We start from the raw sequence: 27025 nt of genomic DNA on the forward strand, positions 1-27025 counted from the left end.
TTTAATACGTGCTTACTTCAAACTTAATATAAATTAACTACATTTATTGAATAATCGTTGCCTTAATACACAAAATAATGATTATTGAAGTATGGATAATTTTAATGGGTAGTAACTAAAATATCAGTGGTAATGACTTAATACCTGTTAATTCTCATAAATTTTGTCATTTACCTCCATTTTTTCCAATTTAATGATGATGATGCAGAAGTTAATGCACTAAAGATGCTAGTTAACCGTATTCATAAAAATTTAATGCAAACTTTAATAGGAAGTTAGTTTTCGATCGTTTCAGTAGTTAATCCGCTCTCACCTGCAACTAAAAATTAAATTTTTATTAAATAATATTAAATTTTTGTTGAATCTGGACCTTAATCTTATTCTTTTAGGTCCAAAATTATATTTTTCTTAAAATTAGGATAACTGAATATATATATATATATATATATATATATATATATATATATATATATATATATATATATATATATATATATATATATATATATATATATATATATATATATATATATATATATATATATATATATATATATATATATATATATATATATATATACATATATATATATATATATATATATATATATATATATATATATATATATATATATATATATATATATATATATATATATATATATATATATATATATATATATATATATATATATATATATATATATATATATATATATATATATATATATATATATATATATATATATATATATATATATATATATATATATATATATATATAAATTATTGAAAAAAAAATTATGAAAAATTATTGGAAATTATGAAAAAAAAAATTGTAAGTAAGTAACAAACTCTTTCTTAAAGTCACCTCTTGGACACACAATGCAGGATTTTCATTTAAGAAACTATGAAAAAATTGTAAAGAAGTAGCAAATTCCTTCTTGAATTCACCTCCTGAATAAATGAAAAAGACATTTCATTCAAGAAATTATGACTAAATTCTAAGGAAGTAAACCACTCATTCTTGAAGTCACCTCTTGGATACACAAAGCATAAAATTCATTTAAGAAATTATGAAAAAATTGTAAGTAAGTAAGTAGGTAAGTAACAAATTCTTCCTTGAATTCGCCACCTGGATAAACAAAAAAAGACATTTCATTCAAGAAATTATGACAAAATTCTAAGTAAGTAAGTAACAAACTCTTTCTTGAATTCGCTTCCTGGACAGACAACACAGCAATTTCACAAAATCTAAGTATAAGAGTGAGTAAATTCTACATCAGGATCCATTTCTCGGATACATAGGATAAAATTGACAAAATCTAAGTGTTAGAGTGAATACATTTTTTATCAACATCTTTTGTCAGATACATCGGATAAAATTGACAAAATCTAAGTGTCAGAGTGAATAAATTTTTTTATCAACATGCTTTGTCGGATATGTTGGATAAAATTGACAAAATCTAAGTATCAGAGTGATTAAATTCTATATCAACATCCTTTTCTCGGATACATAGGATAAAATTGACAAAATCTAAGTGTTAGAGTGAATAATTTTTTTTTATCAACATCCTTTGCCAGATACATCGGATAAAATTGACAAAATCTAAGTGTCAGAGTGAATGAGTTTTTTTTTATCAACATCCTTTGTCAGATAAATCAAATAAAATTGACAAAATCTAAAGATCAGAATGAATAAATGCTTTAACAACATCCTTTAACGGATATGTCGGATAAAATTGACAAAATCTAAGTATCAGAATGATTAAATTCTACATCAACATCCTTTTCTCGGTCACATAGGATAAAATTGACAGAATTTAAGTGTCAGAGTGAATAAATTTTTTTTATCAACATTCTTTGCCAGTTACATCGCATAAAATTTACAAAATCAAAGTGTCAGAGTGAATAAATTCATTATCAACATCCTTTGTCGGATATGTCGGATAAAATTGATAAAATCTAAGTATCAGAGGGATGAAATTCCATATCAACGTCCCTTTCTCCAATACATGGGATAAAATTGACAAAATCTAAGTGTTAGAGTGAATAAAATTTTTTTATCAACATCCTGTGTCAGAGATATCGAATAAAATTGACAAAATCTAGATATTAGAGTGAATAAATGCTTTAACAACATCCTTTATCAGATATGTCAGATAAAATTGACAAAATCTAAGTATCAGGGTTATTAAATTCTATATCAGTATCTATTTCTTAGATACATGGGATAAAATTGACAAATCTAAGTGTTAGAGTGAATAGTTTTTTTTATCAACATCCTTTGCCAGATACATCGGATAAAATTAACAAAATCTTAAGTGTCAGAGTGAATAATTTTTTTTTCTTATCAACATCCTTCGCCAGATACATCGAATAAAATTGACAAAATCTAAATATCAGAGTGAATAAATACATTATCAACATCCTTTATCGGATATGTCGGATAAAATTGACAAAATCTAAGTATCAGAGTGATTAAAATCTAAGTATCAGAGTGATTAAATTCCTTATCAACATCCCTTTCTCGGAAACAAAAGCTAAGTGTTAGAGTGAATAATTTTTTTATCAACATCTTTTGTCAGATACATCGAATATAATTGACAAAATCTAAATATTAGAGTGAATAAATGCTTCATCAACATCCTTTGTTGGATATGTTGAATAAAATGGACAAAATCCAAGTGTCAGTGAATAAATATTTTTTTTATCAACATCTTTTGTCAGATACATCAAATATAATTGTGAAAATCTAAGTATCAGAGTGAATAGATGCTTTATCAGCATTCTTTGTCGGATATATCGGATAAAATCTAAGTATCAGAGTGATTAAATTCTATATCAACATCCCTTTCTCGGATACATGGGTTAAAATTGACAAAATCTAAGTATCAGAGTGAATAATTTTTTTATCAACATCTTTTATCAGTTACAACGATTATAATTTACAAAATATAAATATCAGAATTAATAAATTCTTTATTTTTAAAAAAAATTATTCACTCTAACACTTAGATTTTGTCAATTTTATCCAATGTATTCGAGAATGGGATGTTGATATAGAATTTAATCAATCTGATACTTAGATTTTGTCAATTTTATCCGATATAGCCGACAAATGATGTTGATAATGCATTTAAAGGATGTTGATAAAGCATTTATTCACTCTGATGCTTATATTGTATCAATTTTATCCCATGTATCCGAGAAAGGGACGTTGATATGGAATTTAATCTCGCTGATACTTAGATTTTGTCAATTTTATCCGACATATCCGACAAAGGATGTTGATAATGAATTTATTCACTCTGACACTTAGATTTTGTCAATTTTATCCGATGTTTCTGACAAAAAATGTTGATAAAAAAAAATTATTCACTCTAACACTTAGAATTTGTCAATTTTATCCTATGTGACCGAGAAAAGGATGTTGATATAGAATTTAATCACTCTGATACTTAGATTTTATCAATTTTATCCGACATATCCGATAAAAGATGTTGTTAAAGCATTTTATCCCATGTATCCGAGAAAGGGATGTTGATGTGGAATTTAATCACTCTGATACTTAGATTTTGTCAATTTTATCCGACATATCCGACAAAGGATAATGATAATGAATTTATTCACTCTGGTATTTAGATTTTGTCAATTTTATCCCCTGTATCCGAGAAAGGGATGTTGATAAAGCATTTATTCAATCTGATACTTAGATTTTGTCAATTTTATCCGATATACCCGACAAAGGATGTTGATAATGAATTTATTCACTCTGGTACTTGGATTTTGTCAATTTTATCCGATATATCCGACAAATGATGTTGATAAAGCATTTATTCAATCTGATACTTAGATTTAGTCAATTTTATCCGATGTATCTGACTGAGGATGTTGAAAAAAAAAATTATTCACTCTAACACTTTGATTTTCTCAATTTTATCCGACATATCCGACAAAGGATGCTGATAAAGCATTTATTCACTCTGATATTTAGATTTTGTCAATTATAATCGTTGTAACTGAAAAAAGATGTTGATAAAAAAAATATTCACTCTGATACTTAGATTTTGTCAATTTTATCCCATGTATCCAAGAAACGAATATTAATATAGAATTTAATAACTCTGATACTTAGATTTAATCAGAGATATCCGACAAAGGATGCTGATAAAGCATTTATTCACTCTGATACTTAGATTTTCACCATTATATTTGATGTATCTGACAGAAGATGTTGATATAAAAAATATTTATTCACTCTGACACTTAGATTTTGTCAATTTTATCCAACTGATCCGACAAAAGATGTTGATAAAGCATTTATTCACTCTGATATTTAAATTTTGTCAATTATATTCGATGTATCTGACAAACGATGTTGATAAAATAAATTTTTTTTCACTCTAACACTTAGCTTTTGCCAATTTTATCCCATGTATTCGAGAAAGGGATGTTGATGTAGAATCTAATCACATCTGATGCTTAGATTTTGTCAATTTTATCCGATATACCCGACAAATGATATTGATAATGCATTTAAATGATGTTGATAAAGCATTTATTCACTCTGATACTTAGTTTTTGTCAATTTTATCCCATGTTTCCAAGAAAGGGATGTTGATTTGGAATTTAATCACTCTGATACTTATGTTTTAATCACTCTGATACTTAGATTTTGTAAATTTTATCCGACATATCCGATAAAGGATGTTGATAAAGTATTTATTCACTCTGATATTTAGATTTTGTCAATTTTATTCCATGTATCTGGCAAAGGATGTTGATAAGAAAAAAACAAATTTATTCACTCTGACACTTATATTTTGTTAATTTTATCCGATCTATCTGGCAAAGGATGTTGATAAAAAAAATTTATTCACTCTAACACTTAGATTTTGTCAATTTTATCCTATGTATCCGAGAAAAGGATGTTGATATAGAATTTAATCACTCTGATACTTAGATTTTATCAATTTTATCCGATGTAGCCCACAAATGATGTTGATAATGCATTTAAAGGATGTTGATAAAGCATTTATTCACTCTGATACTTAGATTTTGTCAATTTTATCCGACATATCCGATAAAAGATGTTCTTAAAGCATTTTATCCCATGTATCTGAGAAAGGGATGTTGATATGGGATTTAATCACTCTGATACTTAGATTTTGTAAATTTTATCCGACATATCCGACAAAGGATGTTGATAATGAATTTATTCAGTCTGGTATTTAGATTTTGTCAATTTTATCCCCTGTATCCGAGAGAGGGATGTCGATAAGGCATTTATTCAATCTGATACTTAGATTTTGTCAATGTTATCCGACATATCCGACAAAGGATGTTGATAATGAATTTATTCACTCTAGTACTTAGATTTTGTCAATTTTATCCGACATATTCGACAAATGATGTTGATAAAGCATTTGTTCAATTTGATACTTAGATTTTGTCAATTTTATACGATGTATCTGACAGAGGATGTTGAAAAAAAAATTATTCACTCTAACACTTAGATTTTGTCAATTTTATCCGACATATCCGACAAAGGATGCTGATAAAGCATTTATTCACTCTTATATTTAGATTTTATCAATTATAATCGTTGTAACTGAAAAAAGATGTTGATAAAAAAAAATATTCACTCTGATACTTAGATTTTGTCAATTTTATCCCATGTATCCGAGAAAAGAATGTTGATATAGAATTTAATCACTCTGATACTTAGATTGTATCCGAGATATCCGACAAAGGATGCTGATAAAGCATTTATTCACTCTGATATTTAGATTTTCACAATTATATTTGATGTATCTGACAAAAGATGTTGATATAAAAAATATTTATTCACTCTGACACTTAGATTTTGTCAATTTTATCCAACTGATCCGACAAAAGATGTTGATAAAGCATTTATTCACTCTGATATTTAAATTTTGTCTATTATATTCGATGTATCTGACAAAAGATGTTGATAAAATAAATTTTTTTCACTCTAACACTTAGCTTTTGCCAATTTTATCCCATGTATTCGAGAAATGGATGTTGATGTAGAATTTAATCAATCGGATACTTAGATTTTGTCAATTTTATCCGATATACCCGACAAATGATGTTGATAATGCATTTAAATGATGTTGATAAAGTATTTATTCACTCTGAGACTTAGATTTTGTGAATTTTATCCCATGTTTCCAAGAAAGGGATGTTGATTTGGAATTTAATCACTCTGATACTTATATTTTAATCACTCTGATACTTAGATTTTGTAAATTTTATCCGACATATCCGATAAAGGATGTTGATAAAGTATGTATTCACTCTGATATTTGGTACTTAGATTTTGTCAATTTTATCCGGTGTATCTGACAAAGGATGTTGATAAGAAAAAAAAAATTTATTCACTCTGACACTTAGATTTTGTCAATTTTATCCGATGTATCTGGCAAAGGATGTTGATAAAAAAAATTTATTCACTCTAACACTTAGATTTTGTCAATTTTATCCTATGTATCCGAGAAAAGGATGTTGATAAATCATTTATTCAATCTGATACTTATATTTTGTCAATTTTATCAGACATAGCCGACAAATGATGTTCATAATGCATTTCATGGATGTTGATAAAGCCTTTATTCACTCTGATACTTAGGTTGTATCAATTTTATCCCATGTATCCGAGAAAGGGGTGTTGATATGGAATTTAATTTCTCTGATACTTATATTTTGTCAATTTTATCCGACAAATCCGACAAAGGATGTTGATAATGAATTTATTCACTCTGACACTTAGATTTTGTCAATTTTATCTGATGTATCTGGCAAAGAATGTTGATAAAAAAAATTATTCCCTCTAACACTTAGCTTTTGTCAATTTTATCCTATGTGACCGAAAAAAGGATGTTGATATAGAATTTAATCAGTCTGATACTTAGATTTTGTCAATTTTATCTGACATATCCGATAAAAGATGTTGTTAAAGCATTTACTCACTCTGAGATTTAGATTTTGTCCATTTTATTCGATGTATCTGACAAAGGATGTTGATAAAAAAAAACTTATTCACTCTGACCCTTATATTTTATCAATTTTATCCGATGTATCTGGCAAAAGATGCTGATAAAAAAATTATTCACTTAGATTTTCTCAATTTTATCTGACATCCTGACTCAATGAAAGCCCTTTTCCCAGCAGTTTCTCCAACCCTTAGAGTCCCCATAGAAAAATAGCGGCAAGCAAAACAAAACACGGAATTCAAGTTTTTTTAGTATTCAACCCATTCATAAGTCTTATAGTAATGTGCACTGAATTTCCTTCCGTTAGAAGTGGAAGCCGGATATCTCTCAAGAATAGGTTGAGCTGGTTTGTCGTGACGCGTCCTAGAGATATCTGAGAGAGTTTCTTGACTGCTACTGGAACCCACATGGGGTTCAGTGATGCAGACCGAACTTTCATGTTGATCTGAGCCATTTATTGTTCCGCTTGTTTCAGAAATCCTCTCACAGGTGGGGGAATTTATCTGAACTAAACCGAGACTTTCGGCGCTGACACTATTGCCAGTTTCTTGCACTAAAGTTTCTTCACTTTTCTTCCGCATTTTCACCAAAAAAAATCCAAAGTTTGTTGTCGCTTTTTACTCATAGTTAAACGAGTAGTAGACAAGGACATCACTCAGACACGGCAAGAGAAGAACTGAAGAAACACGTAGAGACTCACTTAGAAAATCACTCCCTTACTCCACGGTAAAACTACCCCGCTTAGAAACCCCATAAACCAATCACTTACATTTTCTGTTCATGACAGTCCCTTACACTCCACTGGGACTAGTCATCCCATAAACTATTCAACAACGTCAAGAATCTGCTGACCAAAACCCCCTTGAAACCCTAGAACGCATTTCCTTTCCCAGCTACTAAAAAAGGCAATATACAAAACTCATAGTTTACAACGAATTCTTCACAAGAACAATAACGAAACGGGTACAGACCACATGAAGCTTAGTTTTGAATGAACCCTAATCTGAAATAAAATAGTGTGGACGCGCTCGCTCTTAGACATTTCAAAACAAGATTATATAATTAGGGCACCAGTTTGTTGGTCGTATTTATCGGACAAGCTGCTGGTTTAATATAGCACATAGCTAAAATAGAAAATAGCTGTGAAATATAAATAAGAAGGTAATTTTCAAAGTCTAGGGGGGGCATGCCCCCCCCCTTCCCCCCCTAATTGGCGCCCCTGACGAGATTAGGGACGAGATTGCAAAACGCTAGTGCAAAGTGATTGCAAAGTGATCAAACACGTTTTGGAACTAGGAGCGAGATAGTGTAATGCAATCAGACTGGTTTAGAAGATATGTGCTTTAGCAAGTTCGTTCATCCATCATCATAACATGTTTTTTTTTTCTTCCTGGTTCAATATTCAAAATTAAAATTCCGATGGTTAAGAATGCATCACGGGTAATTAAAGAATGAAGAATGGAATGCTATAGTTAGAATGGTTTTAAGTTGAAAATTGTACCATTTGCGTAAAAATAACTCTATTTGCGAATTTTTTGCGAAAAGGTATTTGCGAAAAGGTATTCCGTTGGTTAAGAATACCTCACGGGTAATTAAAGAATGAGGAATGGGATGCTATAGTAGAATCATTTTAATTTGAAAATTGTACCATTTGCGTAAAAATAACTCTATTTACGGAAATGGGTATAGCATTTGCGAATTGGAGTTGAACAGTGTTGTCAATATAAAATATTATACTAAAAAGTTATAGTATACTAAAAAGTTGATACTAAGAGAGATTTAGATGGCAAGAAAAGAATTTTAATACAGAAATTCAGAACAATCCATACAAATCCTTACAAATCAAGTAGTGAGGTGTATATGAGTATGAACCGTCAAGGATCATAAGTACCAATGACCCTAACCACCAGGGACCTTAACCCCCAAAGGTCCCCTGCCCCCAAACTCCAAGGGGGCCCCCTCCCCTCCAAATTTTTGGCTCCCTTCTCCCATTTTTTTCAACTTTTTTTATCATTCTTTTTTTAACATGATATATTTTTCAAATTTTTTTTTACATCTCTTAGAATGACATGTAACACTTAAAACATAAAAAAATGATATTTAATATTTTCCAAATTCAAAATAAGAATAATATAGAAATGTTAGTCGTGACTTTTACTATTAGAAAAATATTGTTTGTAGTAGCACTTTTTTTTTTTGGACTAAATTTTTTTTTTTTACTTCGAAATTATTCAATTTTGTTTTCACGTATCTTAAAATGACATGAAATATGCTTATGGCTTTTACAATTGTACTCTATGCTTGCTCAGAGACACGATGCGGCTTTCCCACTGGTACTTTATAACGGGTTATCGACACTACCTAGTTTATTGCATGTATTAAATCAGTATGTTTTACGCAGTTGAATGATAAACATAAGTCATATCTTTAAAAAAGTGAAGATGGATTATTTTAAAAAAGTGTGTTCACATGATAGTGTTATTGTAGCATTGAATGCTAACAAGGAGAAGTATTTAAACTCTGAAACAAGTACAAGTGGTAGCACTATCGGAAACGTATGCGTGCGTTTTCCTGACAATAAGGAATTAAATTCCTTTGGAGTACCAAAAAAATTCAACTCTTATGTTGGTGGATATGCAAGATGGAAATATCCAGAAATGATTGCACTCAAAGATAATGGCAACACAAAAACAAATTTGGAGGACTGATGAAAGACACTTGTTGCTGTTGTATGTGACATGTTGCTTACTAACACATCCTGTCATCAACTTTCGGGTATAAGAAATCAACGAGACGTCGAGAAAAGTCAGATCTACCCTTGTACTAATGTTATAAGTTATATCTTTTCTACGTGTCGAAACTGTTACCTTTGTAAAAATAAGGCTTTAATAGACAGTGAAATTGCCGGAAAAATAAAAAGGGCATTGGTAGAAAATATCACTAAGGAATATAAAGATAAATCGATGAAAAACAAACTGCCAGCAAACGTTACTAGCATTGATCAAACAATCAATGAATCAAATAATACCAAAGACAAAACGCATATTGAACCTGTCATTGACACACCAGCAAAGAATATGTATAACTCAAAATGGAATAATGATTATTCCACTGATTACAAGCTAAGAGAAGACAATAGCTACATCGGAGAAAGAGAACATGTTGAACTATTTAATGGAACAGATTCAAAATGTCCAAAGTTGCTTATTGATTTTAATAATGTATCATAATATATTTTGTATTAATATTCTACACAAGGGCGGATCCAGGATTTTTTTCGGGGGGGGGGGTTACTAATTGTCGACTTATTTTCGACTCGGTCAAAATTTCGGGGGGGGGGGTTAAACCGCGTAACCCACCCCTGGATACGGCCTTGATTCTACATGTCATTATTTCATTAAAAATATACTATGAATTACATTGTTAAGCGTTCATTATTTTTAGAGTATGCTAACATTTCAAATGTTTAGAATGTCCATTGAAACATCGGAGATGTAAGAAAAGGATTTTGCATACATCTATTGTCAGACCCATGGGATAACATTGACAAAATCTATGTATTAGAATGACTAAATTCTTTATCAACATCCGTTGCTGGATATGTCTTTATGAAAAAATTGTAAGAAAGTAAGTAACAAACTCTTTCTTGAATTCACCTCTTGGATACACAATACGGAAATTTAATTAAGGAAATTATGAAAAAAAAAATTGTAAGTAAGTAACAAACTCTTTCTTGAAGTCACCTCTTGGATACACAATGCAGAAATTTCATTTAAGAAATTATGAAAAAATTGTAAGTAAGTAGCAAATTTTTTCTTGAATTCGCCTCCTGGATAAATAATAAAGACATTTCATTCAAGAAATTATGACTAAATTCTAAGTAAGTAACAAACTCTTTCTTGAAGTCGCATCTTGGATACACAATGCAGAAACTTCATTTAAGAAATTATGAAAAAATTGTAAGTAAGTGATTGGGTAAGTAACAAATTCTTCCTTGAAGTTGCCACCTGGATAAACAAAAAGACATTACATTCAAGAAATTATGGCAAAATTCTAAGTAAGTAAGTAACAAACTCTTTCTTGAATTCGCTTCCTGGACAGACAACACAGCAATTTCACAAAATCTAAGTATAAGAGTGATTAAATTCTATTATCAACATCCATTTCTTGGATACATAGGATAAAATTGACAAAATCTAAGTGTTAGAGTGAATAAATCTTTTTTATCAACATCTTTTGTCAGATAAATCGGGTAAAATTGACAACATATAAGTGTCAGATTAAATAAATTTTTTTATCAACATCCTTTGTCGGATATGTTGGATAAAATTGACAAAATCTAAGTATCAGAGTGATTCAATTCTGTTTCAACATCCTTTTCTAGGAAATATAGGATAAAATTGATAAAATCTAAGTGTTAGAGTGAATAATTTTTTTATCAACATCTTTTGCCAGATACATCAGATAAAATTGATAAAATACAAGTGTCAGAGTGAATAATTGTTTTATCAACATCCTTTGTCAGATACATCGGATAAAATTGACAAAATATAAATATCAGAATGAATAAATGCTTTAACAACATCTTTTATCGGATATGTCGGATAAAATTGACAAAATCTAAGTATCAGAGTGATTAAATTCTATATCAACATCCTTTTCTCGGTCACATAGGATAAAATTGACAAAATCTAAGTGTTAGAGTGGATAATTTTTTTTTATCAACATCCTTTGCCAGATACATCGGATAAAATTGACAAAATCTAAGTGTCAGAGTGAATAAATTCATTATCAACATCCTTTTTCGGATATGTCAGATAAAATTGACAAAATCTAAGTATCAGCGTGATGAAATTCCATATCAACGTCCCTTTCTCGGATACATGGGATAAAATTGACAAAATCTAAGCATCAGAGTGAAAAAATGCTTTATCAACATCCTTTAAATGCATTATCAACATCATTTGTCGGCTATATCGGATAAAATTCACAAAATCTAAGTATCAGATTGATTAAATTCTATATCGTCATCCCTTTCTCGAATACATCGGATAAAATTGACAAAATCTAAGTGTCAGAGTGAATAAATTTTTTTATCAACATCCTGTGTCAGAGACATCGAATAAAATTGACAAAATCTAAATATCAGAGTGAATAAATGCTTTAACAACATCCTTTATCAGATATGTCGGATAAAATTGACAAAATCTAAGTATCAGAGTGATTAAATTCTATATCAACATCATTTTCTCGGATACATAGGATAAAATTGACAAAATCTAAGTGTTAGAGTGAATAATTTTTTTTATCAACATCCTTTGCCAGATACATCGGATAAAATTGACAAAATCTTAAGTGTCAGAGTGAATAATTTTTTTTTCTTATCAACATCCTTCGCCAGATACATCGAATAAAATTGACAAAATCTAAATATCAGAGTGAATAAATACAATATCAACATCCTTTATCGGATGTGTTGGATAAAATTGACAAAATCTAAGTATCAGAGTGATTAAAATCTAAGTATCAGAGTGATTAAATTCCATATCAACATTCCTCTCTCGGAAACAAAAGCTAAGTGTTAGAGTGAATAATTTTTTTATCAACATCTTTTGTCAGATACATCGAATATAATTGACAAAATCTAAATATTAGAGTGAATAAATGCTTCATCAACATCCTTTGTTGGATATGTTGAATAAAATGGACAAAATCTAAGTGTCAGAGTGAATAAATATTTTTTTTATCAACATCTTTTGTCAGATACATCAAATGTAATTGTGAAAATCTAAGTATTAGAGTGAATAAATGCTTTATCAGCATCCTTTGTCGGATATCTCTGATAAAATCTAAGCATCAGAGTGATTAAATTCTATATCAACATCCCTTTCTCGGATACATGGGATAAAATTGACTAAATCTAAGTATCAGTGAGAATAATTTTTTTATCAACATCTTTTATCAGTTACAACGATTATAATTGACAAAATATAAATATCAGAATGAATAAATGCTTTATTTTTAAAAAAAATTATTCACTCTAACACTTAGATTTTGTCAATTTTATCCCATGTATTCGAGAAAGGGATGTTGATATAGAATTTAATCAGTCTGATACTTATATTTTGTTAATTTTATCCCATATATCCGACAAATGATTTTGATAATGCATTTAAAGGATGTTGATATAGCATTTATTCAATCTGATACTTAGATTTTGTCAATTTTATCCAATGTATCCGAGAAAGGGACGTTGATATGGAATTTAATCTCGCTGATACTTAGATTTTATCAATTTTATCCGACATATCCGACAAAGGATGTTGATAATGAATTTATTCACTCTGACACTTAGATTTTGTCAATTTTATCCGATGTATCTGGCAAAGGATGTTGATAAAAAAAAAGTATTCACTCTAACACTTAGGTTTTGTCAATTTTATCCTATGTGACCGAGAAAAGGATGTTGATATAGAATTTAATCACTCTGATACTTAGATTTTATCAATTTTATCCGACATATCCGATAAAAGATGTTGTTAAAGCATTTTATCCCATGTATCCGAGAAAGGGATGTTGATGTGGAATTTAATCACTCTGATACTTAGATTTTGTCAATTTTATCCGACATATCCGACAAAGGATGTTGATAATGAATTTATTCACTCTGGTATTTAGATTTTGTCAATTTTACCCCCTATATCCATGAAAGGGATGTTGATAAAGCATTTATTCAATCTGATACTTAGATTTTGTCAATTTTATCCGATATACCCGACAAAGGATGTTGATAATGAATTTATTCACTCTGGTACTTAGATTTTTTCCATATTATCCGACAAGTGATATTGATAAAGCATTTGTTCAATCTGATACTTAGATTTTGTCAATTGTATCCGATGTATCTGACTGAGGATGTTGATAAAAAAAATTATTCACTCTAACACTTTGATTTTGTCAATTTTATCCAACATATCCGACAAAGGATGCTGATAAAGCATTTATTCACTCTTATATTTAGATTTTGTCAATTATATTCGTTGTAAGTGATAAAAGATGTTGATAAAAAAAATATTCACTCTGATACTTAGATTTTGTCAATTTTACCCCATGTATCCGAGAAAGAGATGTTGATATAGAATTTAATCACTCTGATACTTAGATTTTATCCGAGATATCCGACAAAGGATGCTGATAAAGCATTTATTCACTCTAATACTTATATTTTCACAATTATATTTGATGTATCTGACAAAAGATGTTGATATAAAAAATATTTATTCACTCTGACACTTAGATTTTGTCAATTTTATCCAACTGATCCGACAAAAGATGTTGATAAAGCATTTATTCACTCTGATATTTAAATTTTGTCAATTATATTCGATGTATCTGACAAAAGATGTTGATAAAATAAAATTTTTTCACTCTAACACTTAGCTTTTGCCAATTTAATCCCATGTATTCGAGAAATGGATGTTGATGTAGAATTTAATCAATCGGATACTTAGATTTTGTAAATTTTATCTTATATACCCGACAAATGATGTTGATAATGCATTTAAATGATGTTGATAAAGTATTTATTCACTCTGATACTTAGATTTTGTCAATTTTATCCCATGTTTCCAAGAAAGGGATGTTGATTTGGAATTTAATCACTCTGATACTTATGTTTTAATCACTCTGATACTTAGATTTTGTAAATTTTATCCGACATATCCGATAAAGGATGTTGATAAAGTATTTAATCACTCTGATATTTAGATTTTGTCAATTTTATTCGATGTATCTGGCAAAGGATGTTGATAAGAAAAAAACAAATTTATTCACTCTGACACTTAGATTTTGTTAATTTTATCCGATGTATCTGGCAAAGAATGTTGATAAAAAAAATTTATTCACTCTAACACTTAGATTTTGTGAATTTTATCCTATGTATGCAAGAAAAGGATGTTGATATATAATTTATTCACTCTGATACTTAGATTTTGTCAATTTTATCAGATATAGCCGACAAATGATGTTGATAATGCATTTCAAGGATGTTAATAAAGCATTTATTCACGCTGATACTTAGATTTCGTCAATTTTATTCCTTGTGTCAGAGAAAGAGATATTGATATAGAATTTAATCTCTCTGATACTTAGATTTTGTCAATTTTATCCGACATATCCGACAAAGGATGTTGATAATGACTTTATTCACTCTGATACTTAGATTTTATCTATTTTATCCGAGGTATCTGGCAAAGAATGTTGATAAAAAAAATTATTCTCTCTAACACTTAGCTTTTGTCAATTTTATCCTATGTGACCGAAAAAAGGATGTTGATATAGAATTTAATCAGTCTGATACTTAGATTTTGTCAATTTTATCTGACATATCCGATAAAAGAGGTTGTTAAAGCATTTACTCACTCTGAGATTTAGATTTTGTCCATTTTATTCGATGTATCTGACAAAGGATGTTGATAAAAAAAACTTATTCACTCTGACCCTTATATTTTATCAATTTTATCCGATGTATCTGGCAAAAGATGCTGATAAAAAAATTATTCACTTAGATTTTGTAAATTTTATCTGATATATCCGATAAAAGATGTTGTTAAAGCATTTATTCATTCTGAGATTTAGATTTTGTCAATTTTATTCGATGTATCTGACAAATGATGTTGATAAAAAAAAACTTATTCACTCTGACACTTATATTTTATCAATTTTATCCGATGTATCTGGCAAAAGATGTTGATAAAAAAATTATTCACTCTAACACTTAGATTTTGTCAATTTTATCCTATGTATCCCAGAAATGGATAATGATATACAATTTAATCACCCTTATACTAAGATTTTGTGTAATTGCTGTGTCGTCTGTCCAGGAAGCGAATTCAGGAAAGATTTTGTTATTTACTTAACATTTTGTCATAAGTTCTTCAATGTAATGTCTTTTTTTGTTTATCCAGGTGGCGACTTCAAGGAAGAATTTGTTACTTACCTACATACTTACTTGCAATTTTTTCTCAATTTATTAAGTGAAGATTCTGAATTGTGTATCCAAGTGGTGACTTCAAGAAAGAGTTTGTAACTTACTTAGAATTTTGTCATTATTTCTTGAATGAAATGTTTGTTTATTATTCCAGGAGGCGAATTCAAGAAAGAATTTGCTACTTACTTACAATTTTTTCATCATTTCTTAAATGAAATTTCTGCAATGTGTATCCAAGAGGTGACTTCAAGAAAGTTTGTTACTTACTTTCAATTTTTTTTCATAATTTCCTTAATTAATACAATGTGTATCCAAGAGGTGAATTCAAGAAAGAGTTTGTTACTTACTTCCTTACAATTATTTCATAAAGACATATTCATCAACGGATGTTGATAAAGAATTTATTCATTCTAATAAATAGATTTTGTGAATGTTATACGATGGAACTGACAATAGATGTATGCAAAACCCTTTTCTTACATCTCCGATGCTTCAAGGGACATTCTAAACGTTTGATATATTAGCAAACTCTAAAAATAATGAACGCATAACAATGTAATTCATAGAATATTTTTAATGAAATAATTACATGTAGAATATTAATACAAAAAATATATTATGATACATTATTAATATCAATGAGCAACTTTGGACATTTCGAATTTGTTCCATAAAATAGTTCAACATGTTCTCTCTTGATATTGTAGCTATTGTCTTCTCTTAGCTCGTAATTGGTAGAATAATCATTATTCCATTTTTAGTTTTACACAATGTTTGCTGATATGTCACTGAAATGTTCAGTATGCATTTTATCTTTAACACTACTTGATTTATTAACTGTTTTATCAATGGTAGTAACATTTGTTGGCACTTTGTTTTTCATCGGTTCATCTTTATATTCCTTAGTGATATTTTCTACCAATGCCCTTTTTATTTTTCCGGCAATTTCACTGTCTACTACAACATTATTTTTACAAAGGTAAAAGTTTCGGCACGTTGACAAGATATGGTTTATGTTATTAGTACAAGAGTAGGCCTTTCTTCTTTTGACTTTCCGTTGAATGCTAATACCCGAAAGCTGACGATAGGATGTATCAGAAGGTAATGTGTTACCTGCAACAGTAGCAAGGAGTTGTCCTCTTATCATCAACGATTATTTTTATGTTGGCATTCTCTTTGTGTGCAATCATCTCTGGAGATCTCAATCTCGTATATCCACCAACATAACAGTTGAACCTTTTTGGTACTCCAAAGAAATTTATTTCCTTACTGTCTTGACAATGCACGCATACGTTTCCGATAGTTCTACCACTTTTACTTATTTCATAGTTTAAATACTTCTCCTTGTCAGCATTCAATGCTACAATAACACTATCATGTGAACACACTTAAAATGCTCCATCTTCACTTTTTTAAAGATATGACTTATGTGTTTATCATTCCACTGTATAAAATATACTGATTTAATACATGCAATAAGCTAGGTAGTGTCGATAACCCGCCATAAAATACCGGTGGGAAAGCCGCATCGTGTCTGAGCAAGCATAGAGTACAATTGTAAAAGCCATAAGCATATTTCATTTCATTTTAAGATACGGGAAAAAAAATTGAATAATTTCGAAGTCCAAAAAAAAATTTAGTCCAATAAAAAAAAGTGCTACTACAAACAATATTTTTCTTATAGTAAAAGCTAACATTTCTATGTCATTCTCATTTGGAATTTGGAAAGTATTAAATTCGATTTTTTTATGTTTTAAGTATGTTACATGTCATTCTAAGAGATGTAAAAAAAGGTTGAAAAAATAGGTCTTGTTAAAAAAAATGAAAAAAAAGAGTTAAAAATAAAAATAAAAAATGATAAAAAAAATGGGGGGGGGGGCCTTGGAGTTTGGGGGTAGGGGACCTTTGGGTGTTGAGGTCCCTGGTCGTTAGGGTCGTTGGTGCTTATGATCCTTGACGGTTCATGCTCATATACACCTCACTACTTGATTTTTAAGGGTTTCTATGGATTGTTCTGAATTTCTTGATTAAAATTCTTTTCTTGCCATCTACTTCTCTCTTAGTATCAACTTTTTAGTTTACTATAACGTTAGACCTTATTTTATATTGACAACACTGTTAAACTCCAATTCGCAAATGCTATACCCATTTTCGGAAATAGAGTTATTTTTACGCAAATGGTACAATTTTCAAATTAAAATCATTCTAACTATAGCATCCCATTCCTCATTTTTTAATTACCCGTGAGGCATTCTTAACCAACGGAATACCTTTTCGCAAATACTTTTTTGCAAAAAAATTCGCAGAGTATTTATATTCTTGGCACTTTTCATCCCCCAAATTTTTCATATTTGGTTTTTACAACGAAGGGGGAAACTGCCTCAACCAAAGAGTAATTATATTATTGTCACTTTTTGGTCCCACAAGTATTAAAAACGTGTATTTACAACTTTGAGGGAAACTGGCCCGACCGCCGATTTTTTATAATATTGACTCGTCTCCGTACACGAATTGTTAAAAGTGAGTGTTTACAACAAAGGGGGACACTTGCTTGACCAAAGAGAAATTATATTATTGTCACTTTTCGGTCCCCCAATATTTCATAGTGGATGTTTACATCTAAGGGGAAACTGGCCCCGAGCAAAGAGTATTTATATTCTTGTCACTTTTCATTCCCCCAATTTTTCAAAGTGGGTGTTTACAACTAAGGGGGAAACTGGCCCGACCAAAGAGTATTTATATTCTTGTCACTTTTCGTTCCCCCAATTTTTCAAAGTGGGTGTTTACAACTAAGAGGAAACTGGCCCGAGCAAAGAGTGTTTATATTCTTGTCACTTTTCGTTCCCCCAATTTTTCAAAGTGGGTGTTTACAACTAAGAGGAAACTGGCCCCGACCAAAGAGTATTTATATTCTTGTCACTTTTCATTCCCCCAATTTTTCAAAGTGGGAGTTTACAACTAAGGGGGAAACTGGCCCGACCAAAGAGTATTTATATTCTTGTCACTTTTCGTCCCCCCAATTTTCAAAGTAGCTGTTTAAAACTAAGAGGAATGAGAGAAGGATATATTTGTGAAGTTCTAGTGGAGGGCAAGTTGCTACCAAAAAACCAGTTTGGATGAATTGAAATAATAATTTTAATGATAAATGAAAAAAAAGTGTTGTGGTTGAGATAGGTTCATTGGGAGAAGGATGTATTAGCGAAGTTATAGTGGAGGGCGAGTTGCTATCGAAAAACCCATGTGGATGAGTTGAAATATATGTTTTTTTAAAAAGAACTGAATTTAAAGTTCTTGATTGGCAGAAGGATGTATTAGCGAAGTTATATTGGAGGTCGAGTTGCTAGAGAAAAACCCGTGTGGATGATTTGAATAAAAAAAAATTTTAACAAGAAATGAGTGAACAATGTTTTGGGCGAGATGGGTTGATAACCCCGAGGGGTTGTTAACTCAGGTAATTTGTTATAAATTTGAAACAACATCAGTCTATGAAAATGACTAACGACGATAGAATGACATTGTGAGTTGACCCAGCTTTACCTCTCCGATTTCTGCTGGAACTAGCTTCAAATATTGAACCTAAAATATTCATATTACCATGGTTACGAAGTGTATATAGAATTAGTGGTCTTCAAAAAGACCGTTGGGTAGTCATGGGTGTGATCACTATTGTAAAAATTCATCATTGTTTGTCATCCACTCGGTATGATTCCAATCTATATCATGGATTTGTTTGTTCTTCTTCTTCCTAGAAAATCTCACACACATATTCCGGGAAGGAATATCTATTGGTAGCCATTTGCTAAAAAAATCGAACCTTGTCCTCTGGGTTGTGTATCTTACTCGGAAATACCTCACAACTAAAATCTTCCAAGTTGAATAATGGTATATCTGATTTGCATTTGTTTATCAAAAGTTTATCAGTGGGCACATTCCCTTTTGTGTACAGTGCTGTTACGCCAAAAAAAACAGCATATCTCTCTAACTTCCTCTTGTACGTAGGATAAAACCTTCCCTTTGTTATAGGATGGAAGAATCATTCTATTATATAAACCTATTTTGTTTATAAAGTATAGTGTATTGCGCCACCTGTCTTCATTGTACTCATACATATTATAGTTTATATACCAATGGTAACAAGAGACTTCTTGATGATCAGTAGTCAACAGTAGAAACGCGCATTCAAAAATCACTCCACACGCCGATTTCTTCACGCTAATGTATTCGCAGTCAAAAACGCCATACATCTTTGAAGTTATATTGATAGAATGGAATATTCAAACTGTTTAAAGTTCCAAATTGAAACTACATTATATACTAAAGAAACTGAATATATTAACATCTAAAACAAGACACACTGGTTTATATTTAATAAAAATTATTTTTATTATTAAGACCTCAGAATAGAAATTTTTTCAATGAAGTCCGAAGGTATGCAATAGGACTTGTACTGGGACATGTATGGATCCATACTAAATACGTTGATTATTTCGTTTGTGTTCATGGTGCTAGGTCTAGTAGAACACTGCCGTCGGGTGTGATTTCCCAATAGGTTTCAAATTGACTTAGTGATATTAGCGTGATACTCTCAGTCAGAGCATTGGTAAATGTACACTCTAAACGAACATTCCCAGTTCGTACTATGGTCATATCCTGAGTTCCTGACAAGTCCAAAACAAAAACCCCATCATCTTTCGAAAACATCAAATCGATTATTCGAATTTTAAATAAGTGGGAGTCATGATCTAGGGATTGCATGTTCAACTCGAACAGAGTTCTATAGGATTTTTTGTCAAATGATAGAGTGTACAGTGGAATACCATTCACTTTGCACACAAGGCTAGTTTCTCCCTTTTTCGAAAATCAGGCTCCCTGTTTTCAAAATCCCTTTTTCTTCTGAGGCTTGGATCATTTGGTGGCTAGATATTAAACGTAATGAAATTTATATATTTGCAATCTGCATAAAAACCCAATTCTTGTCAATTGTTATCAAAATTCCATTTTTGAGTTTCGGTTACAATTGAGCTAAGTCGCTCCTTCATTGCAATTTAACACTATGAACTATTTGATAAAACTTATTGGGCTAACGTCCTATTTTTAATTAATCCTGTAGCAAACCGGAGTTTTTGAAGCACGATTCACGCTATTAAAGCTTAGTATTTCTGAGTCCAGTTGATAAGTGCACCATTTTAGAAAATTCTATTCTGGGGGGGAGCTTTTGGTTCCTTTACGTGTACGTAAAGGACTGAAATACCCTTACAGGCGTCTTCTTTTCTTCGATATATTTGCTTACTTGGTTATTCGGCGTAAGCAGCGAATTTATGGCAAATCCAGGGAAGAATTTTTTTGAAACGCTTTCTGGGTCTCATTACAAAAATGACGTTCCTCGCAAAAACATAAGTTGTTCCAACAAAAGGATTTTCGTTCTTAATTAGAAAAAATTAAAAAAAAACACTTTTTCCACAAATAAGTTTTTCAAAGAAAAGTAAAGAACTCCATTAAACAACAAATTAGCAAAAATAACATCAAATAATCTACCAATCGTGAAACTGCCACAAATCAGCATCGATAAATAAATGAAACCCAAAATGAACAGAAATTACAATAACTAACCGAGTCAAACTCAAAACGAGCAGAAATTAACATAAGTTGGGCGCGAAACCCCTATGCCTTCCCAAGGCCAGAACAAAATTTGCACTTTACTGAAAAATACAAGTGAATGATTCGAATTGTAAGAAGGAACTGAACACACATCACTCCATTTTTAAGACATTTTATACGTTATATCTTGGAAATTAAAAGAAATTAAGACCCTTCTTATCAGATTCAAAACGCTTAATATCCCCAAGCTCATGCGGTAACGGTTAATTATTACGAAAATCATAAGGGAGAGGAATCTATATCTTGAAAATTAAAAGAAATTAAACCTCTTCTTATCAGATTCAAACGCTTAATACCCCAAGCATATGCGACTCAAATTTCACTTTAGAGTGCTAACGTGTATCTGATGAAATAATTGAAGTCCAGTTTCAGAATTCCTATCAAGTCGAACAATAAAGCAAAAACGAAAACAACTACAAAAAAAACCCTAATTTTAAACAGTTTTTGGGAAACAAGGTGAAAGTAAAGTGCAACTCGTATAAATGAAACCCAAAACGAACAAAAACTACAATAATTAACCGAGTCAAACTCAAAACGAGCAGAAATTAACATAAGTTGGGCGCAAAACCCCTATGCCTTCCCAAGACACGAACAAAATTTGCACTTTACTGAAAAAATACAAATGGTTTTACTTTTACACCTTTAATAAATCAAATGATATTAACATTTTGATTACTAAATATCAATATATGTATATTAAACTGACAATGCACATTCACTTGTATTTTTCAGTAAAGTGCAAATTCTGTTCTGGCCTTGGGAAGGCATAGGGGTTTCGCGCCCAACTTATGTTAACTGGTTATGCCCAACATAGGGGTTATGCCCAACTTATGTTCACTTAGAGTCGCGCGCGACTCTAAGTGAACCTAGATCAACCCAACTTTTTGGATATCTCTCTCACTATGACTCTGTTTGTGTGTCGTGTCTGTCTAATTCCCGAGCTTATTTCCCCGACAAAAACATACAGGGTATTTTTTTTAAAAGCTTGGCATGTCAAGCTAATGAGTGTTTTAAATTTAGAATTACAGATATGAATTAATTAATAGCTTGCTCGCATGTTGTTACAAAACTCTTGGCTAATACTAAAATCGCGAAGACTAAAAGCTGTAGTCGATTAAATAAAAAAAAAACTAGTTTTTTTTTCACCTGAAAGTAAGGAACAACACTAATAGTCGAGATGAGCATAAATTATTCCATATATGATAAAACTGGAAGGATGTTCGTATTGTAAAGCAACCGTTTTTTCAAACAGTTCGTGGTAACGAACTGTAAGTAAGGAGCGACACGGTTCAATAGTAACCGAAACTCTAAAAACCGGAATTTCGATACCCATGGATACATCAATAGAATCATATTTTTATACTTATTTCAAATATATAAGTGATTTCAAATCATTAAATTTAGTTTTACCAATCAAAAGCTATGCGCCTGAGAAGATTTGCTTTATTTTTGAATAAAGGAGGAAACTCCCCCTAAAAGTCATAGAACTTTAATCAAAATCATACCGACTGATTCAGCGTATGAGAAAACTTTACTTCGGAAGTTTCAAGATCCTCTCTGCAAAAATGTGTACTTATGTTTTTTTTTTTGTCAGACGAAAGATCACAGATGTGTGCTTATTTTTTTTTCTATTGTGTTCGTGGTAAAGAACATTAAGTAGTGAGCAACACGGCTCAATATTAAACTAAACTCTAAAAACCAATTAATAGCTTGCTCGCATGCTGTTACAAAACTCCCGGTTAATACAAAAATCGCGAAGACTAAAAGCTGTAGTGGATTAAATAAAAAAAAACTAGTTTTTTTTTCCAACTGAAAGTAAGGAACAACACTAATAGTCGAAATGAGCATAAATTATTCCATATATGAAGAAACTGGAAGGATGTTCGTATTGTAAAGCAACCGTTTTTTCAAACAGTTCGTGGTAACGAACTACTTTAATCAAAATCATACCGTCGGATTCAGCGTATCAGAAAACCCTACTTCGGAAGTTTCAAGCTCATATCTGCAAAAATGTGGAATTTTGTATTTTTTTTTTGTCAGAAGAAAGATCACAGATGTTTGTTTATTTTTTTTTATTGTGTTCGTGGTAACGAAATTTAAATAAGGAGCGAAAAGGCTCAATAGTAACCTAAACTCTAAAAACCAATTAATAGCTTGCTCACATGCTGTTGCAAAGCTCCTGGTTAATACAAAAATCGTGAAGACCAAAAGCTGTAGTGGATTAAATAAAAAAAAAAAACTAGTTTTTTTTCCACCTTAAAGTAAGGAACAACACTAATAGTCGAAATGAGCATAAATTATTCCATATATGAAGAAACTGGAAGGATGTTCGTATTGTAAAGCAACCGTTTTTTTTTTCAAACAGTTCGTGGTAACGAACTGTAAGTAAGGAGCGACACGGTTCAATAGTAACCGAAACTCACTCTAAAAACCGGAATTTCGATTCCCATGGATACATCAATAGAATCATATATTTATGCTGATTTCAAATATATAAGTGTTTTCAAATCATTAAATTTAGTTTTACCAATCAAAAGTTATGCGCCTGAGAAGATTTGAAGCACGATTCACGCTATTAAAGCTTAGTAATTCTGAGTCCAGTTGAGATGTGCACCATTTTAGAAAATTCTCTTTTTTGGGGAAGCTTTTGGTTCCTTTACGTGTACGTAAAGGACTGAAATACCCTTACAGGCGTCTTCTTTTCTTCGATATATTTGCTTACTTGGTTATTCAGCGTAAGCAGCAAATTTATGGCAAATCCAGGGAAGAATTTTTTTTTGAAACGCTTTCTGGGTCTCATTACAAAAATGACGTTCCTCGCAAAAACATAAGTTGTTCCCACAAAAGGATTTTCGTTCTTAATTAGAAAAAATTAAAAAAAAACACTTTTTCCACAAAATAAGTTTTTCAAAGAAAAGTAAAGAACTCCATTGAACAAAAAATTAGCAAAAATAACATCAAATAATCTAGCAATCGTGAAGCTGCCACAAATCAGCATCAATAAATAAATGAAACCCAAAATGAACAGAAATTACAATAATTAACCGAGTCAAACTCAAAACGAGCAGAAATTAACATAAGTTGGGCGCGAAACCCCTATGCCTTCCCAAGGCCAGAACAAAATTTGCACTTTACTGAAAAATATAAGTGAATGTGCATTGTCAGTTTAATATACATATATTGATATTTAGTGATCAAAATGTTAATAACATTTGATTTATTAACGGTGTAAAAGTAAAACAATTTTTATGTTTTCAGTAAAGTGCAAATTTTGTTCGTGTCTTGGAAAGGCATAGGGGTTTTGCACGCAACTTATGTCAATTTCTGCTCGTTTCGAGTTTGACTCGGTTAATTATTGTAGTTTTTGTTCGTTTTGGGTTTCATTTATACGAGTTGCACTTTACTTTCACCTTGTTTCCCAAAAACTGTTTAAAATTAGGGGTTTTTTTGTAGTTGTTTTAGTTTTTGCTTTATTGTTCGACTTGATAGGAATTCTGAAACTGGACATAAATTATTTCATCAGATACACGTTAGCACCCTAAAGTGAAATTTGACTCGTATATGCTTGGGATATTAAGCGTTTAAGTGTTTGAATCTGATTAGAAGAGGCTTAATTTCTCTTAATTTTCAAGATATAGATTCCTCTCCCTTATGATTTTCTTAATAATTAACCGTTACCGCATATGCTTGGGGATATTAAGCGTTTGAATCTGATAAGAAGGGTCTTAATTTCTTTTAATTTCCAAGATATAACGTACAAAATGTCTTAAAAATGGAGTGATGTGTGTTCAGTTTCTTCTTACAATTCGAATCATTCACTTGTATTTTTCAGTAAAGTGCAAATTTTGTTCTGGTCTTGGGAAGGCATAGGGGTTTCGCGCCCAACTTATGTTAATTTCTGCTCGTTTTGAGTTTGACTCGGTTAATTATTGTAATTTCTGTTCATTTTGGGTTTCATTTATTTATCGATGCTGATTTGTGGCAGTTTCATGATTGGTAGATTATTTGATGTTATTTTTGCTAATTTTTTGTTTAATGGAGTTCTTTACTTTTCTTTGAAAAACTTATTTTGTGGAAAGTGTTTTTTTTTAATTTTTTCTAATTAAGAACGAAAATCCTTTTGTGGGAACAACTTATGTTTTTTCGAGGAACGTCATTTTTGTAATGAGACCCAGAAAGCGTTTCAAAAAAAAATTCTTCCCTGGATTTGCCATAAATTCGCTGCTTACGCTGAATAACCAAGTAAGCAAATATATCGAAGAAAAGAAGACGCTTGTAAGGGTATTTCAGTCCTTTACGTACACGTAAAGGAACCAAAAGCTTCCCCCCAAAAGAGAATTTTCTAAAATGGTGCACTTTTCAACTGGACTCAGAAATACTAAGCTTTAATAGCGTGAATCGTGCTTCAAAAACTCCGGTTTGCTACAGGATTAATTAAAAATAGGACGTTAGCCCAATAAGTTTTATCAAATAGTTCATAGTGTTAAATTGTAATGAAGGAGTGACTTAGCTCAATTGTAACCGAAACTCAAAAATGGAATTTTGATAACAATTGACAAGAATTGGGTTTTTATGCAGATTGCAAATATATAAATTTCATTACGTTTAATATCTAGCCACCAAATGATCCAAGCCTCAGAAGAAAAAGGGATTTTGAAAACAGGGAGCCTGATTTTCGAAAAAGGGAGAAACTAGCCTCATGTGCAAAGTGAATGGTATTCCACTGTGAACTCTATTATTTGACAAAAAATCCTATAGAACTCTGTACGAGTTGAATATGCAATCTCTAGATCATGACTCTCACCTATTTGAAATTGGAATAACCGATTCGACGTTTTCCAAAAGACATGGGGTTATTGTTTTGGACTTGTCAGGCACTCAGGATATGACCATAGTACGAACAGGGAATGTACGTTTAGAGTGTACATTTGCCAATGCTCTGACTGAGAGTATCACGCTAATATCACTAAGTCAATTTGAAACCTATTGGGAAATCACACCCGACGGCAGTGTTCTACTAGACCTAGCACCATGAACACAAACCAAATAATCAACGTATTTAGTATGGGTCCATGCATGTCCCAGTACAAGTCCTATTGCATACCTTCGGACTTCATTGAAAAAATTCCTATTCTGAGGTCTTAATAATAAAAATAATTTTTAATAAATATAAACCAGTGTGTCTTGTTTTAGATGTTAATATATTCAGTTTCTTTAGTATATAATGTAGTTTCAATTTGGAACTTTAAACAGTTTGAATATTCCATTCTATCAATATAACTTCAAAGATGTATGGCGTTTTTTGACTGCGAATACATTGGCGTGAAGAAATTGGTATGTGGAGTGATTTTTGAATGCA

The 27025-nt window shown here is 30.8% G+C and overlaps 1 protein-coding gene across 1 annotated transcript in view; it reads left to right on the forward strand.

The window, feature by feature from the left end:
* fry (microtubule binding protein furry) overlaps window positions 1-27025 on the forward strand; it is a 303691-nt gene that overhangs the window by 265280 nt on the left and 11386 nt on the right. The window lies entirely within an intron of this gene.

The sequence above is a fragment of the Artemia sp. Qi Xiang Cuo genome, chromosome 18 (assembly GCF_049724085.1).
Source record: "Artemia sp. Qi Xiang Cuo chromosome 18, ASM4972408v1, whole genome shotgun sequence".
NCBI lineage: Eukaryota > Metazoa > Arthropoda > Branchiopoda > Anostraca > Artemiidae > Artemia > Artemia sp. Qi Xiang Cuo.